Source organism: Zootoca vivipara, chromosome Z1 (assembly GCF_965207765.1).
Source record: "Zootoca vivipara chromosome Z1, rZooViv2.hap1.1, whole genome shotgun sequence".
Taxonomy (NCBI): domain Eukaryota; kingdom Metazoa; phylum Chordata; class Lepidosauria; order Squamata; family Lacertidae; genus Zootoca; species Zootoca vivipara.
This window is the reverse complement of record NC_142583.1, coordinates 32,387,797-32,403,231: the sequence shown is the minus strand read 5'-3', so window position 1 is coordinate 32,403,231 and position 15,435 is coordinate 32,387,797.

Genomic DNA, 15,435 nt, shown 5'->3' with positions numbered 1-15,435 from the left:
TAACTGGCAACATCACCTTCCAAGTGCTGGGAAAGTGAACTGGGGAACCTTTTCTATTCATTAAGTCTCGCCATCTCCAGCCAGCAAAGGCATGCCAACCCTTCTGCTTATCTAGTGGTTACTGTGGCAACCTGTTTTCTTTAATTAGGCAAAGGGATACTTAACATAATGGCCAGGACCCTTAACATCCAAAAACTGATTTGACCACTTTAGCACTCCCCTTTTATTTGCAAAAATCTCATCCTAGAGATCTAAAGCCACAAGTGGAAGGGTCCCCAAAAATGACATCTAGAAAATACCCCTGCGAAGAAAATCCCACTTATGTTCCACTGACTAGTTGCATTATTGGTAGTATTTTTCCACCACCTATGATTATCATCATCACATCACATAATCATCACCACACGGGTCCATCACAGCTTCATGTTTGCATGTGACCTGCAGCATAAACCCACACATTTTATGTATTATATGTGAGAGTTCTTACTTGCTCTAGGATTCTGCTCTGAATAGTAAAGGAAGAAGTGGGTCTATTAAAACAGCATTTGCTCCCAGCCATGACACTGAATAAGATGATTTTGAAGAATATATATTCTTACATGTACTATATGTTTGACTTTATATATATATATATATAAATCCTCCTAAATAGTCTTTTGGAAAAGCATCTGACCAATATTTTAACCCCCCCTGGAATAGTTGTCAGTTTAATGAAACTCATCTCAGGTTTATAGTGATAACTAATCATCTCAGAGTTCCATCAAGACCCCCTGCCGGATAGCCAAGATCATGCCTAGGATTCAGTTCAGCTTGTAGTCACCCAACTTCATTGAATATTTATTCTAGGGCAGGAAAAATCACCCCACTGCCCTTCTACTGATGTTACACGGCAACTTAATGCAGGTATGGCTCCTCTTCACATCTTTTCATCTCAGCATCCATATGTCTCATTAGCTGTGAAATTCACCAGCTCCTTAAAAAAGTTTTTAACATTCTGTTTGTTTGCCCTCAGTGATTAAAAAAAATCTCTGCATCTTCCAGAAGTTTTTGGTAATAAAAATATGTGATGTCCTCCAACTGAGAATGTTTCATTTATTTAGTTAGTTATTTTCTCATTCAGCTCAGAAGCTTTTCATACTGATTTATACGGTATATTTGTTGCCTCGTTTGTGCAACACGTCTAACAATTTCTCTACATTAGCCTGTGTTTCAGAGATATCCCTTGCACTTATCTTTTGTCCTCATGCTGTTCAAAATAAATTCTTGTTTGTCTCACAGAGGGTAAGCTCCCCTGCTGATCACTATCAATCAAGACAGCGGGGGGGAAGGTTTCCGAACTACAACTTCCCTATCACAGCCTAGTCACAGTTATTTATGCTTACATAACTGTGGGACTTGATTACTGCAATGTCCTCTTCAAGGCACCCCAGGACTTCTTGACTATTCCAAGTTACACACTTTGCTCAGACTGTACACCCTATTTCAAAGCTCAAGTACAACTTTGGGGAAGAGCCTCTAAGAATTGCACTTTAAGAATTCTAAGAATTGATTGCAACACATAAAACTATTTTAGATTGTTCTAACATGCCAATGTCAAGGCCTGGGTACAGATGCTGGGTTCAAGGCTGGGTACAGAGTATCCCTAAGGGAATGCCCAGGAAAAGAAGGCTCAGAGCCAGGGGATTGGTGGTGGGATGATGATGAGTGGTCAGAGGGAGAAGAGGGAGCCAAATGGGAGGAGGAGGACTCAGAAGCTGATGAGGTAACAGGGTTTAGTGAGCAGGAAGAGGCTGTGGCAAACAGTAGTCCAGAATCAGAGGCAGAAGTGGAGGCTGGAGAGGAGGGGGCCAAGAGGCAGAGATGAGGGAGGCTGCTGAAACTGCCATAACCCTCAGTATATAGGAAGCAAGAATTTATACTCAGTCTCTGAACTGAATAAAACTATGTTAGCCATCTCCATTAATTTCAGTGAGTATGCTCTCTGTAGGATTAGCATACTTGAAAAAATATCAAGTAGCAGATTAGCAGGAACAGGTTAGCACAGAGAATTTGTGTAATAAAATAATAAAATAAAAGATATTTGTGCAATAAAATAAATATAAAACTACCCTCTATACCAGAGGAATGGAAGGCAGCCAAATTTACATTAGTTGCTTTTTAAAAGGGGAAATCTCATGTGAATCTGAGAAATTACATTAGTAGCATCTCTCTTTAATATAGAAGCTATTATGAAAACTAGATTTGTTAACTGAATTAAATGTAGTGTCGCCCACCACCCCAATCTCCGAGCAGTGTGATATTCCCAGGGTTCCATGTACTTACCTAGAGTTTGTGTTTCCTTTTGGAAATAAGACACAGCAGAGACTGTGGTGTCTTTGTGATATATGGTTTATTTAAACATATACAACCTGAGCCTACAATGGAGGGGTTCACAACATCAACACCCCAAGAGAGTCTTGCTTCTCCCATAGCCACAGCTTTAAATTCAAACGGAGATCACTCATCAAGCTCTCACCCTCTCTCCAGTTTGCTGCCTTTACCAGTCTGAAATCTTTTTTCCTCTAAGTCATAAAGGTAAAGGTAAAGGGACCCCTGACCAATAGGTCCAGTCGTGACCGACTCTGGGGTTGCGCGCTCATCTCGCATTATTGGCCGAGGGAGCCGGCGTATAGCTTCCAGGTCATGTGGCCAGCATGACAAAGCCGCTTCTGGCAAACCAGAGCAGCACATGGAAACGCCGTTTACCTTCCCGCTGTAGCGGTTCCTATTTATCTACTTGCATTTTGATGTGCTTTCGAACTGCTAGGTTGGCAGGAGCTGGGACCAAGCAATGGGAGCTCACCCCGTCACAGGGATTCGAACCGCCAACCTTCTGGTCAGCAAGCCCTAGGCTCAGTGGTTTAACCACTGCGCCACCTGGGTCCCAAGTCATATCATGGGTCAACTCTAAAACTCCACTTCACACTCTGGCTTTGTCTTCTAACTGTCCCTGAGTTGGGGGAAGGGCCCTGCCCATTTGCCTCTGGCCCAGCGCTTTTACTTTCTTAATGGTCCATCACCTTCTCTTTGTACTCTTGATAGCTTATCACCTTTCCTTTGTTTTCTTAATGGTTCACCTCCCAGTCGATCTCCTGGCATTGGATCCAGGGATTAGGAGTCTACATAATATTTTAACCCTTGCTGGATCCAGGAGTTCAGGAACCTTGATTGAATTCTAACACTAACTGGGTCCAGGAACTTAGGGGAGTCTAGCATCCACTAACTCATAACAGTATTTATTTAATTTCACTTATGTATTGCTTCCCATGAAATGCCCAGAAGAAATTAACAATAAAACATAATTTAAAATATCATAAAAACATATATAGAAACAAGTTCTTATCCACTACAGAAACAGACTCAGACAATAAACCCTACTTAAAAAGTTGTTGGATAAGGAAAGTCTCCAATTGCTACAAAAAAAAAGACAATAGAGATGGTGGCTGTCTGATATGTAAAGGGAAAGAATTCCAGAGGATAGTGCTGCCAGACTAAAGGTCCACTTTGTACAATGTACAGAATAGACCTCCTAATGAGATATTATCTGCCGCAGATATTATCTGCCCTCTCCTGCAGAGCACAGTGATTGGGTGGCATGTAACAAAACCATTGGTGTGGATGAGTCAGCATTGCTTTTGCAACAGAAAATCCTTTTGAAATATTTCAGTCATGGCCAAGAAGATACTAACTAAATTTAAGGAAAAATATGAATTTATAAGTAATATTTGTGTTTGTTTTTATGTTTGTTGGTTTTTGCTTGTAAAATGAATAAATATCATTATTTTAAAAAGAAGAAGCTACTAACTAAACATCGGCAGTTGTGAACATCTCAGATGACTTATGGCGCCCTCTATTTCCTGTTTAATGTCTGGCTGCTGAACCTATGTTTGGGGATCAGATAATCTGCTTCTTAAGATGATGGCTTTGTTTACAGTGGATGGCAGGCTATTTCTTGCACTCCGTTACAGATTTCTCCTCATCCCTCTTATACTGAAGGATGGAGATATGAAATAGGATTTTCCGGTTTTCATTGTTCTCCAAATCAGAAGAGGTACAAGAGAGCTGGTGAGCCTGAGGAGTAATTAGCTACACAGTAATTGTAGCAAATGTTGCATTATGTGCAGGTTTCATTCTGAAATTGTTCCAAGATATTTGGATGTGCCTTCTGCTCAAGGCTCTCTGGCAGTCACTAAAGCTTAATGCTCCTCCAAAGCAGGGTCCTCCAAATAAGCATATCTGTTTGTTCCTGCTGCAGAAGACTCCCCCAAGGGGGACATAACTGAATCAGGTTTTTGCCACTATCAAGCACACAAATATACTGCCAGCTCTAGTTATCGATTCATTTTTTCCAGACAGTTTCTTTTAGCCTAACATCACTGTCTGTATCAGAACAGAAATTACAAAGCTTTCCTCTTGGACAAAGATACCTTTGCTCTTGGACCGATTGTTTTATGTCTGGGGGAAATGCTGCTTACATTTCTGGCCAAGCCAACACCAGCAGGTTATCTCACCAATTCCCAAATAACCAGCATTCTCTTAGAGCAGGCATCCCCAAACTTCGGCCCTCCAGATGTTTTGGAATACAATTCCCATCATCCCTGACCATTGGTCCTGTTAGCTGGGGATCATGGGAGTTGTAGGCCAAAACATCTGGAGGGCCGCAGTTTGGGGATGCCTGTCTTAGAGCACCATGGGTCCTAGGCTAAAGAGAGTGCTGGCAGAAAAATGTTCTCTCTCTTTAAAAAAACAGCAACCTTGGTCTTATGAGTATTGGTAATGAAGTTCCGTGAACATGATATCTGAGCACTAATTTTAAGCAAAATAACCCACCCATTCTTTTCATTTGAAAACCCCCATATAATGTTACCTGCCAGTATTTTTCTAGAGATCAGATAGTTGGGGTGTGCATCTGCTTCAGATGAAGCCCAATAATTACCAGACTAAATCTCTGCACTTTTAAAACCATTCCCCATCCATTTATGAGGAAATAGATTGGTCCTTAAGCAGGAATACAAACCCATTTAAGACCAAATGCAAATTCCATCCTAATTAGCCAGTTTCCTCAATATATCCATCTTGCTGGGATTAAGTTTCAGCTTCCTAAAAACTATCCATCCTGGTTTTGCCTCCAAGCACCAGTTCAGAAGTCAAACAACTTTCTTAGGATGATTAAACTGAATAGGGAGCTGGAGCTGAGTGCCATCTACATATTGGCGATACTTCAGTTGAAACCTCCAGATGACTTCTCCCAGTGATTTCATGTATATGTTTACCAGCATGAGGCACAAGGTAGAAACGCGAGACACCACATAGGCCAAAGGTCAAGGGGAGGAGTAGATATCCATTACCACCACCTTCTGAAATTTATTCTCCAGGAAGGACCAGAGCCTATATAGCGCTGTCCCTCCAAAGCCAGACGCAGATAGCCTATCCAGAAATATACAATAAATACTGGAAGCTGCTAAGCGATTCAGAAAGGCTAAAAGGGCTGTGTCCATTTCCTCCTGTAAATCAGGGCAACTTAAGCTATTTCTGTCCCAAAATCAAGCCTGAAGCCAGATTGTGATGTATTCAGATAATGGTAATGGATTATCTCTTGATTCAAAAGAATGACGCAGTCTTTAGCAAAAGTTTGGTTCTGCAGATATAATGTATTGCCTTAAGCACATGAATACCTTGGTTTAATATTTCCAAGTTACATATGAAACTAGAAGTTAAAAGCTACATTTTAGCTTGAATCTGTAAATTGATGAATCAAGAGTCCGAGAGAGAGAGAGAGAGAGAGAGAGAGAGAGAGAGAGAGAGAGAGAGAGAGGAAGAAATCAACATTCTAGTGCCTTGAAAGCCCAATTATGTATATTACTGTAATAAGAATCCCATTTAACTCCTGCTAATCCTATTTCATTAGATGAAAGCAATAGGTGTGATAGCATGAAGATGTGCTGTCAGGCAAGAGAACTTCAATTACAACTGGAATGTATTTTATCATAGGGCTTCTTGAGATTTTGTTATCTTTCTTTCTATTGAGAGTTGACTCACTCATCTGAATTATTTTCCTGAGGCAGTAAAGCAAAACATGTAGATGCTCAAAACAAACAAACAAACAAACAAACACATCCCTGAGCCTGTTACCATTCAACCGCGAGCAGTAAGATACTGCAGTTTGACTCTGACAAGGAAATTCTGGGCTTAGCAATGAATTTATGTTCTTTTCAAGGGTATGGGGATTAAGCTGCTTCTCCAGGATGGCTAAGAGATGACTAAATTGAGAGTGGGAGAAGGAGCAGATTTTACCCTCAGATTTTAAAAAAAAAACTCAGAAAGGTTTTGCACATTAAAAGTCCTACATCCTAACTGCATACAACATACAGCCAAACTGATAAACGATCAAAGGCTGATTAAACCAAACAAAACAACAAGAGGCAATTATAAGAGAGACAAGGAGATATGTCTAATAAACAAAAATAGAAGAATTATGCAGGGGAGCACTGCTCTGACAAGTGAGAAACTGGAGGAAAAAATATCCATATTGGCTAGGAGCTGTTGATGATGATGGTGGTGGTGATAATAATAATAATAATAATAATAATAATAATAATAATAATAATAATTTATTTGTACCCCGCCCATCCGGCTGGGTTTCCCCAGCCACTCTGGGCGGCTTCCAACAAAGATTAAAATACATTAAAATGTCACACATTAAAAACTTCCCTAAACAGGGCTGCCTTCAGATGTTTTCTAAATTCAGATGTTTTCTAAATAGCTTTATCACACAAGAATTTTTCTACTCTTTTAAAAAGCCACCCGTTAGTGACCATCACGACTTCTTGTGGGAGCAAATCCCACAGTTTGACTATGTGATGTATGAAGAAGTACTTTCCTTTGCCTATCATGAATCTCCCAATATGCAGCTTCCTTGGGTGCCAATGAGTTTCAGACTTAGGAGAGAAGGCAGAAACTTTTCTCTATCCACTTTCTCGATCAAAAGGGCCAATAGTTCCCATCTAGCAATAGTCAGTTGTGTTGGCTATTCCCAGATATCCAATCTTGACCCTGTTGACCAGGAACTGTGAAGCTGGTGAATTTCAAGCCTTGCCGCCATTGCTCCAAGAACTGGGAGTGGTTGATGAGATCATCAAGGTGGGAGTATCTATGCAACCTCACTTCTCTGAGACAGGCAACTTGGCAAAGAACATGGAAGCCAAATCAGGTAAAAGGTCAGGGCTCCCTGCTAGTGTTCCTGAGATGAATTTCCACTACCTGTTGCAGCTAAAGTCAGGGAAGGTTCCCTCTAAAGGCTTCCAAGCAACAAGCACAGTTTGAAACTTTATTCAAAATTGTTTCACGATACATTCTAAATGCAAACTAAATCATTAGTTTAAGACAAGGTTTTTAAAAGGCACAGCTGGAGCAATTGTTTTCAAGCAAATCTAAAATGGCTAATATAAAAATGTGAACTTTCTTTTAAAGACCAAAGGCACATTTCTCTTCAAAGAAAGCACAAAGAAATGTGGTTGCAAAGCTTGGGGCTGCAGCGCAGATGTACAGAGCATATTGGTTATTGGAGTGAAATTTCAGAAATCATATGCTGCCGAGAGAAAGACAATCAGGCACATTTTATTTTAGACTATTCATGCACAACAATTATCAAACAGGGAAACAGTGTGGAGCCTGAAACCCATTCCTTTCATATAATTTGCTTTTCAAGCGCCTAGTTAAGGAGAGAGAGAGAGAGAGAGAGAGAAAGAAAGAAAGAAAGAAAGAAAGAAAGAAAGAAAGAAAGAAAGAAAGAAAGAAAGAAAGAACACAGATTTGGAAGTTATTCATTCACACACACAAAAGAAGAGTAAGAATGTGATCAACTGAAACTTTAGAGCCCAGTCTGAATTATGTAGTTTTGCACATACATATTTTTTTTCTGATTTCTCTGGAACACTGAGCATGTAAATGAAAAGAGGAATATAGAGGGACCTGCTTTACACAAAACAATTTATCCTGGAATAACAATGCATGAATTGTCTTCAATTCCTGACTTGCTAAATATTCAGGAGATTAAAGCCTTCTGCAGTTATTCTTGCCTCTCACAACTACAATTTTGTGAGGGGAATGTGGGGTCTCATTACCTGCCATACCTGTCTTCTCACATTCACGTCTTGGGGCTGAAGATCGGAAGTCTGCTGCATGTGCATTGACTATGCATGTGATTAAGAAGCCTACATGATGCAGGGAATCTGTGCACATAAAAACAAGGTTTCCCAGTTGAGACCTTCAGCCCCAAAATGCAGACACCATGCAATGGTGAACGCAGAGGCAAATGCACTCTCTCGCTCCACTCGATTCCAACCCCATAGACAGAAACAACTAAAGGGGATTCAAGAGAGTGGAAAGGGGCAGCAATCACTGGAAGGATTGGGGCCTCTTGTGTCACTTGCTCCTTTTGGATATGGTAGAAAGCAAGCACGGGGAACCTTTGACCCTCCATATCTGGCTGAACTACACCACCCATGGCTATGGGTCATGTTTACTGGGGCTGATGGGAGTTGTAGTTCAACAACATCTAGAGGACCAATGATTTCCCATGCGTGAGATAAAGTGATCTCAAATTAATAGGGCTGATCTGCCTGGTGCGTGGAGTCCACATTTCCCTAGAGAAACAGATAACCTAAGAATGACTCAAAATAAATCAGCAAACGTAAGCTTTGGAACATCCAGAGATTCCTCATCTGGAAGGGGCATGTTATCTCAGAACAAAATTGAGCATATGCAAAACTGAGGTTAATGAGAGGTTATTTGCAAAGGGGAGTAAAGATATCACACAGTAATTTTTCCCCAGAAGACGATCTTGGCTAGAGGATATAGAAAGTGTGAAACCGTGTGGGAGAAAGTGAAAGTCAACATGTAATTTGCTGCTTCACTAGTTCTTGAAATTAAGTACAGCTTTAAAAGACCACAGTATCCATTGATACTTACAAGAAACATTCTGGAAAGTCCACAGGGTCAGTGACAACCTATGAGAAAATCAATTATTTAAAAGTTGAACAGTGTATAATGCTTTATTCTCTTTTTCTCAAACACTGGGAACTTCTAGGCAACTTCTGCAGAACTGTTGTCGTTTGCGTGAGACACAGAATGACAACCAAACTGTTTATTTACAGATACAGAATAGGATAACAGAAGGGGCACCAGTGATGTTGATATTTTGACAGTGGCAAACCTAGAGTAGGGATGGAGGAGAAAATCATTCTGTTTGCCCTTCCAAAACTAATATGTGAACCAAAGCACCCTTATCCTTTGAAATGTGCAGTTCTCCAAATACCGTGATGCAGTTCTCCATCCAACAAACGCGTACAAAAATATGCCCATTGGTTAATGATCAAAAATGACTATTAGGGGAAATTGCTTGCCAAAATGGACACATTAGCCGAAATGGTACTAAAAATGCATATGAGAAAGGTGTATAAAAGTATACATGAATTCTCATGCATACTTTTTAAAAATTGAAAACTGGAAATTGGGTAAACTGAACTAGAAAACTGGACAGCTGAGAGAAGCCAAAATTGAAAGGTTCACCCATCCCTAGTTTAGAATAATAAACTATATCATTTCTGAACACAGAAATCCAACTGCTTCTGCCAAATTCTCCAGAGAGGCAGCCAGAACCATGAAAATCTATTGCTCCAGACCTAACTCTGTAGGAAATGGGCACCACTATAGCTAATTATGGTGAGCACATTCCCAGTTGCTGACAATCAAGGTCTGAGAGAGTCCCATCATTTAAATAAAAAATAACCACCATTAATAGACTGACAGCCCTAGCCAGAACTTTAGGTGAAGTTATTTGGCCATTAAAGTAACATAGTTAAGTTTATTAGATAAATAAGAATCTAAGTGACAGCAAGGATGAAAAAGGAAGAGAAAAAGTTTGCTTCCTGGAGCCCAGAGAAATACTCCCAAGAGCTGCCTGGTCTTGTGCTACAATTCTCTGCAGATGTTGAACTAAGGGGAAGGGACTAAGGGGAAGGGCGCTCAACCCACCTCCCCTGTTCTCTTCAAAGTCTCATGCTTAAGGGAACTTAAGACCGCACCAGTGTCGTGGCAAAAGGACCCCAACAACCCACAGTTCATATATCACAACAGCACTTTAAAGAGAATGTAGTGGCAGTGTCAAAAAGCCACATTAGCCTCTCAGCTTTATTAAATAGAGTGCAAGTTTAGCTTTCTAAATGGAACTCTTGATGTGGTTTGATAGAGGAGGAAGTGGGAAATCGAACAAAGAGCCCGAAGTGATCTTTGCCGGCAACAAATGAAGCCGTGTGTCGCGGTAAGCCAATTTTAGAACACAGATGAGCCTGCGCCGGTTTGTAAATTATTCATAACTGTTGCAATTTGGCTGGCTGCCCATATAACAGCACAGACCTCAAGATGCAACGTAGAAAGTTGCCTTATACCAAGTCCATCCAACTCAGCCCATCTGTCTACACTGACTGGCAGTAGCTCTCCAGCATTTCAGACAGGGAACATTCCCTGTTCTGAGAGAAGATGCTGGGAATTGAAGCTGGGAACTTCGGTATGCAAAGCAAATGCTCTGCTACTAAGCTACAGCTCTTTCCCAGGAGGAAACAGGGCTTGTCCCCTCCCTGGCTTTTGCTTCCATAGAGGCTGGAGCTAGCTGAAAATTGCTCACCTCTTTTTCTCTGGTTAATGCCAGTTGCTTTGGTGCTGTTTCCCAGTGTAAATAGGGACTTTCCCATGCTGACTATAGGATTCTAACTGATCAAGGATTACACAAACAGTGCAACATTATCAGGATATTGTGTTTATCAGGATGTGTTTGAGAACAATATATCCCAGCCAATTCAGATTGAGAGCAATGTTTCCTGCCGTCAGTCTGAACGGGCTCTTTTACCTTGGTTGGAAACCCTGCCCAAAGAAGATATTCACTGAGGGTAGGGGGCATTTTTTACAGTTGATTAAATAGTCCCCATTTTTTTTCCAGTGTTGATGAAACTTTTAATACTATCTTAATAATTAAAATACATACTGTATAGAGAATTTCCTATTTTGTGTTTCTTTTCTATTTTGAGGAAAGAAAACCCTCAAGGCTATATTTCCTACATCCATAATCTCATTTTCCCCTTAGCTAATGTCACACTTGCATGGATTCTTACTGTCTTAAGCAGGCATCCCCAAACTTCGGCCCTCCAGATGTTTTGGACTACAATTCCCATCATCCCTGACCACTGGGTCCTGTTAGCTAGGGAGTTGTAGGCCAAAACATCTGGAGGGCCGCAGTTTGGGGGGTGCCTGGTCTTAAGCCTTTCTATGGCATTCAAGCTGGAAAAAAGAACAGTTTCAAGTCAAAAAAAGTGCCGGTTCTCATTTACTCTAATACTTCTAAAGCTTTCATATGCCTTTTCATATGTAGGTGGAAACGGCCCACAGTGTAGAAACATGCCTTCAATCCAAGTACTTTATCTGTTTACACATGGCAGATATTCACATCACAAAACTAGTTCCTGGAGGAAGGCTGGATTGTTTGCATCGGTTTTTTGCCGTGAAAGTTCCCTTGTAGTGACATTATTCCATCAGGAGAATGTTAAACATTTCCATTTGTTTGGGTCACTAATTCATGTTCTCCCCTGGCCATGGATTATGTGTCTGTGGTGAAGGAGCTGCCACCATTACTATCAACTCCCCAAAATACAAGATGCACAGCTGCAGATGCTTAGGCCCAGTCTCTGTAAAGTTTTAAGGGGGAAAGGAACTCACAAATGTGATATGCTCACATGGAGGTCCCCTGTCACACTACTTTTTGTAATATGGTGTATGTGTCCAGGTGTGGGCAATGTCCAAGGTACATTGAGAAGTTGGTTAGTGTGCTGAACGCCTATCTTCTCCCCCCTGCCAGTAAAACCTAAGGCTGGCATTAAAAGGTACACTGGCTGGCGCTGAAAGGGAAATCAACTCCCAGCAATATCTTGAGCCCCAGGAGATGGTGAAGGTTGATGACACAGTAACCTCTCCACCACCTCAACCCTGAGGTTGGAAGGACTTCGTTTTCTCTTGTGAGTCCCTCCAGTTCCCACCATCCTTCTCACACATTAAATAATCCTTGCTCAGGGTACAAAGCACTGTCCACTTTACACTGTAGGTCAGGAATAATTGGGGGCTCCACACACCCTTAGGCCATTAAGAAGCAGTTGTTGTCACTCTTTTTAAAAAGATTGTGCAGAACACCTAATTTATTTTGTCATTCATTATTCATACTCTGTCTAATCCTTGCTCTTCTTACTATTCTACTTCCAAACTTATTATTTCTTATTATTTTGCATGGGCACAGTCCCTACTGATAAAGTTAGGGTGACTGACTTAAGAAAAAGTGAGCTATTTTTGAGAAATGATTGGGAATGATTATGCTGTTCAACAGACAAGATTATTATTAGAGAAATTGCTCGACATTGCTCCCATTGAAATCCATATCAAGCTTGACCTACAAGTCAATTGCAATAATATAGCCCTGCCTAGCAATCACAGGACTAGGTTTAATAAATTTCAAAAATGATAAAAGCACAATATTCTGAGTATTTAGATAGTCAATGTATATTGTAAAGCACACATTTTCACATCATGATTTTGTGGTGAAAAGATGGAACTATTTGCCAAGTGCATTCTTAATCTTCCTCCAAGGAAATCATGAGAAGAGAATTGCTTCACAAGTTAAATGATATCCTTCTATAACAACCCTAACAGAATTATGATGCAGTAATGTTATTGTAAAGTGATGCTAGGAAACCAAAAACACACTATAAATATGCAATCAATCTGTTCAATACAGCAGCAATAAGTACCAAGATCCATCAGCTTATCATCTCTTGATTGCTGTTGACAGTTTGACATACTAATCTAGGAATATGGCACTAATTAGATAGGGTTTGGGTATTATCATCCAGGCAATCATATTTGTATAAGCAGACTGATAATGTAATCGTCCATAATAGAAGATCTGTCACCCTAACTTGGTTAAGATAGATGCTTGAGCTAAATTTATACGGTTAGTGAAATTCTGCAACTATTTGTTTGCCCTGTAATTAACATTAATTTTTTTTAAGAACAAGGATTCTCAGTTTCATTCTGATTTTACTCACAAAGGATTTGCCAGGATGCAAACTGAGGAAAGAGCTACCACAATAAAGAGATACCACAAGCCTGGGGATTTTTGAGTCTTGCCTCCTAGCAAGTACGCATAGAAACTTGCAATAATAAATTTTCAATATGGTTATTTGAAACATCATTGCAGATTATTAAAAGGAGGTACATAGTGTGTACATACACAAACATATTAGGAATAATGTGGACTGCATGTCTAATGTGGGCAACATTCACTGTAATATGCACATTCATCATGCAGTATAGAAGCAAAATTCACACTATGCCATTACATCTTATTATTTCATTCTACACATTTCCATAATGCCTACTAGAGTGAAGGATCGAGTCAGCTTGTTCTCAGGCATCCTTAAGACAGACAGTTGTACGTAACGATGAAGTGAATATTGATAATCACATAGATTCATATTATATTCAAGCCTCCATTATCTGAAACTCTTTAGAAATTATGTTTAGCGTTTATCTTGTTGAAAGCTATTAGATTGTGAATGCACGCACTTCATAGCGAAGGCTTGGATCTCTGAAATACATGGATAAGCTCTTCCACTCACACATGGAAGGACCCCGATCTCTCAAGGCTGCAGCCTCTGCCCTCACCAATAAGAAAATTTACCTGGATTCCAAAATTTGCCGAGATGATGACATGGTAAATAAAAACAATTTGACATAATTTTTCAGGGGTAATTCTTTTTAACCACTTGGCTTCTGAAGACTCTTTGGTGCTATCATTATTTCAAAGTAAGCAACAACAAAGATTCCCCCTGCCATGAGAAATGAAAGCAAAAGCTTGATTAACCTTTGTTAGTTAAATTACTCAAAGAACAATAATCTGAACCACTTACCATTCAATGCAATGTCTTCCATAGCAAGACTTGCTCTTTAAAAAAATGCCAATTTTGGATATTTATGGCACTAGCATTTTTTAAACATCACAATAGCAGCAAATGACAAGTTATGCTCTTTCCAACTCTTCTGAAAGAAACTATTTCAGGCTAGCTCTTTTAACTGCAGGGCTAGCTTCGATTATCTTTCTGTGGTTTTGCCTGAGCTATAAACCTATTGTTTTCTGGCCATGCTTAATGGAATTTCCATTTTTCTGTTTGCAAGTGTGCATCATGGCCAGAGAATTACGGTACTTACAATTATTCATAGAAGACATTTTGGGAGATGTGTTAAGACTTTGGTGAATAGTCCAAAAGAACTTTCACCACGCATCTTTGAAACAAAGTTTTGAATGTTGTTCTATCCAAATGTTCAGCTGTGAGTGCCAATGCTTATTTAACAAAAAACAGCACCAAGCACATAAAAGATAAAAAATAGCAGCAGACACAGCAAAAAAGCCATTTTTAAAAAAGTTGTTTTTAAATCTGGTGAAAAAACCAAATAGGTAATACCCCCCCCCAAAAAACGGCCTATGCTTAGGGGTTACATAATGGCAACTGACTGCTGAAGAATGGGACATGGGAGCTTCAGTCCAGTAATATTTTGTAAAGGTACCGTAAGTGAAACAAGCTGGAGGGGAAACACTTATTAAAACCTTGAATCTTTTAACGTTTTCATCTGTGCAGTTGCACATGTGAGACCTGAACGTTCTAGAATAGGCAACAGATAGTTGCCTGGCCCCAGCCTTCAGCATACATACTTGAATTCCGGGCTGGGGGGGGGGGGGCACACCTTACTGTTCCAGCCCTTAACAGACTCCTGGAATGTCCCCACTATAGGGAAGTGGCAGAGAAAAGCTCACTTGACAGGAAAGGAGAAGAGGCCTTGTGAGCTTTGTCAGCTGCAATGGAGAATTATATACAGACCATGTTGGTCAGTACTAAGGTGGCTACAGTCACATACCTTGTAGAGAGCAGACCAACTGCTACAGCAGTCCATGTCTTAAAGAAACTAACATAGCTGTGGCAGCAACTCTTAGGGGAAGTGCCACTGTAGTGACAGCAACAAGATGAAGTCAAGAGTCATGTAGCTGGCGACACACTGGTAAATTGGGGCTTAGCATATGCTATCAAAGGAGGCCTGCTCCCATAAGATCATCAAAATACAGGAGGATCTGTTCCAGCATGCTTATCTTGTGAACTCTTGACAACACAGGGGTGTCAAGAGGCAAATAAGGCAGCGATAGTGCCTGTCTGACAGACGCAACTTGCTGCCTACAAATGGCACCCTGCCAATACCAGTCAGCACAGAAAAGTGAAGGGGAAAGTAATTAAAGTCTAGCTCTAG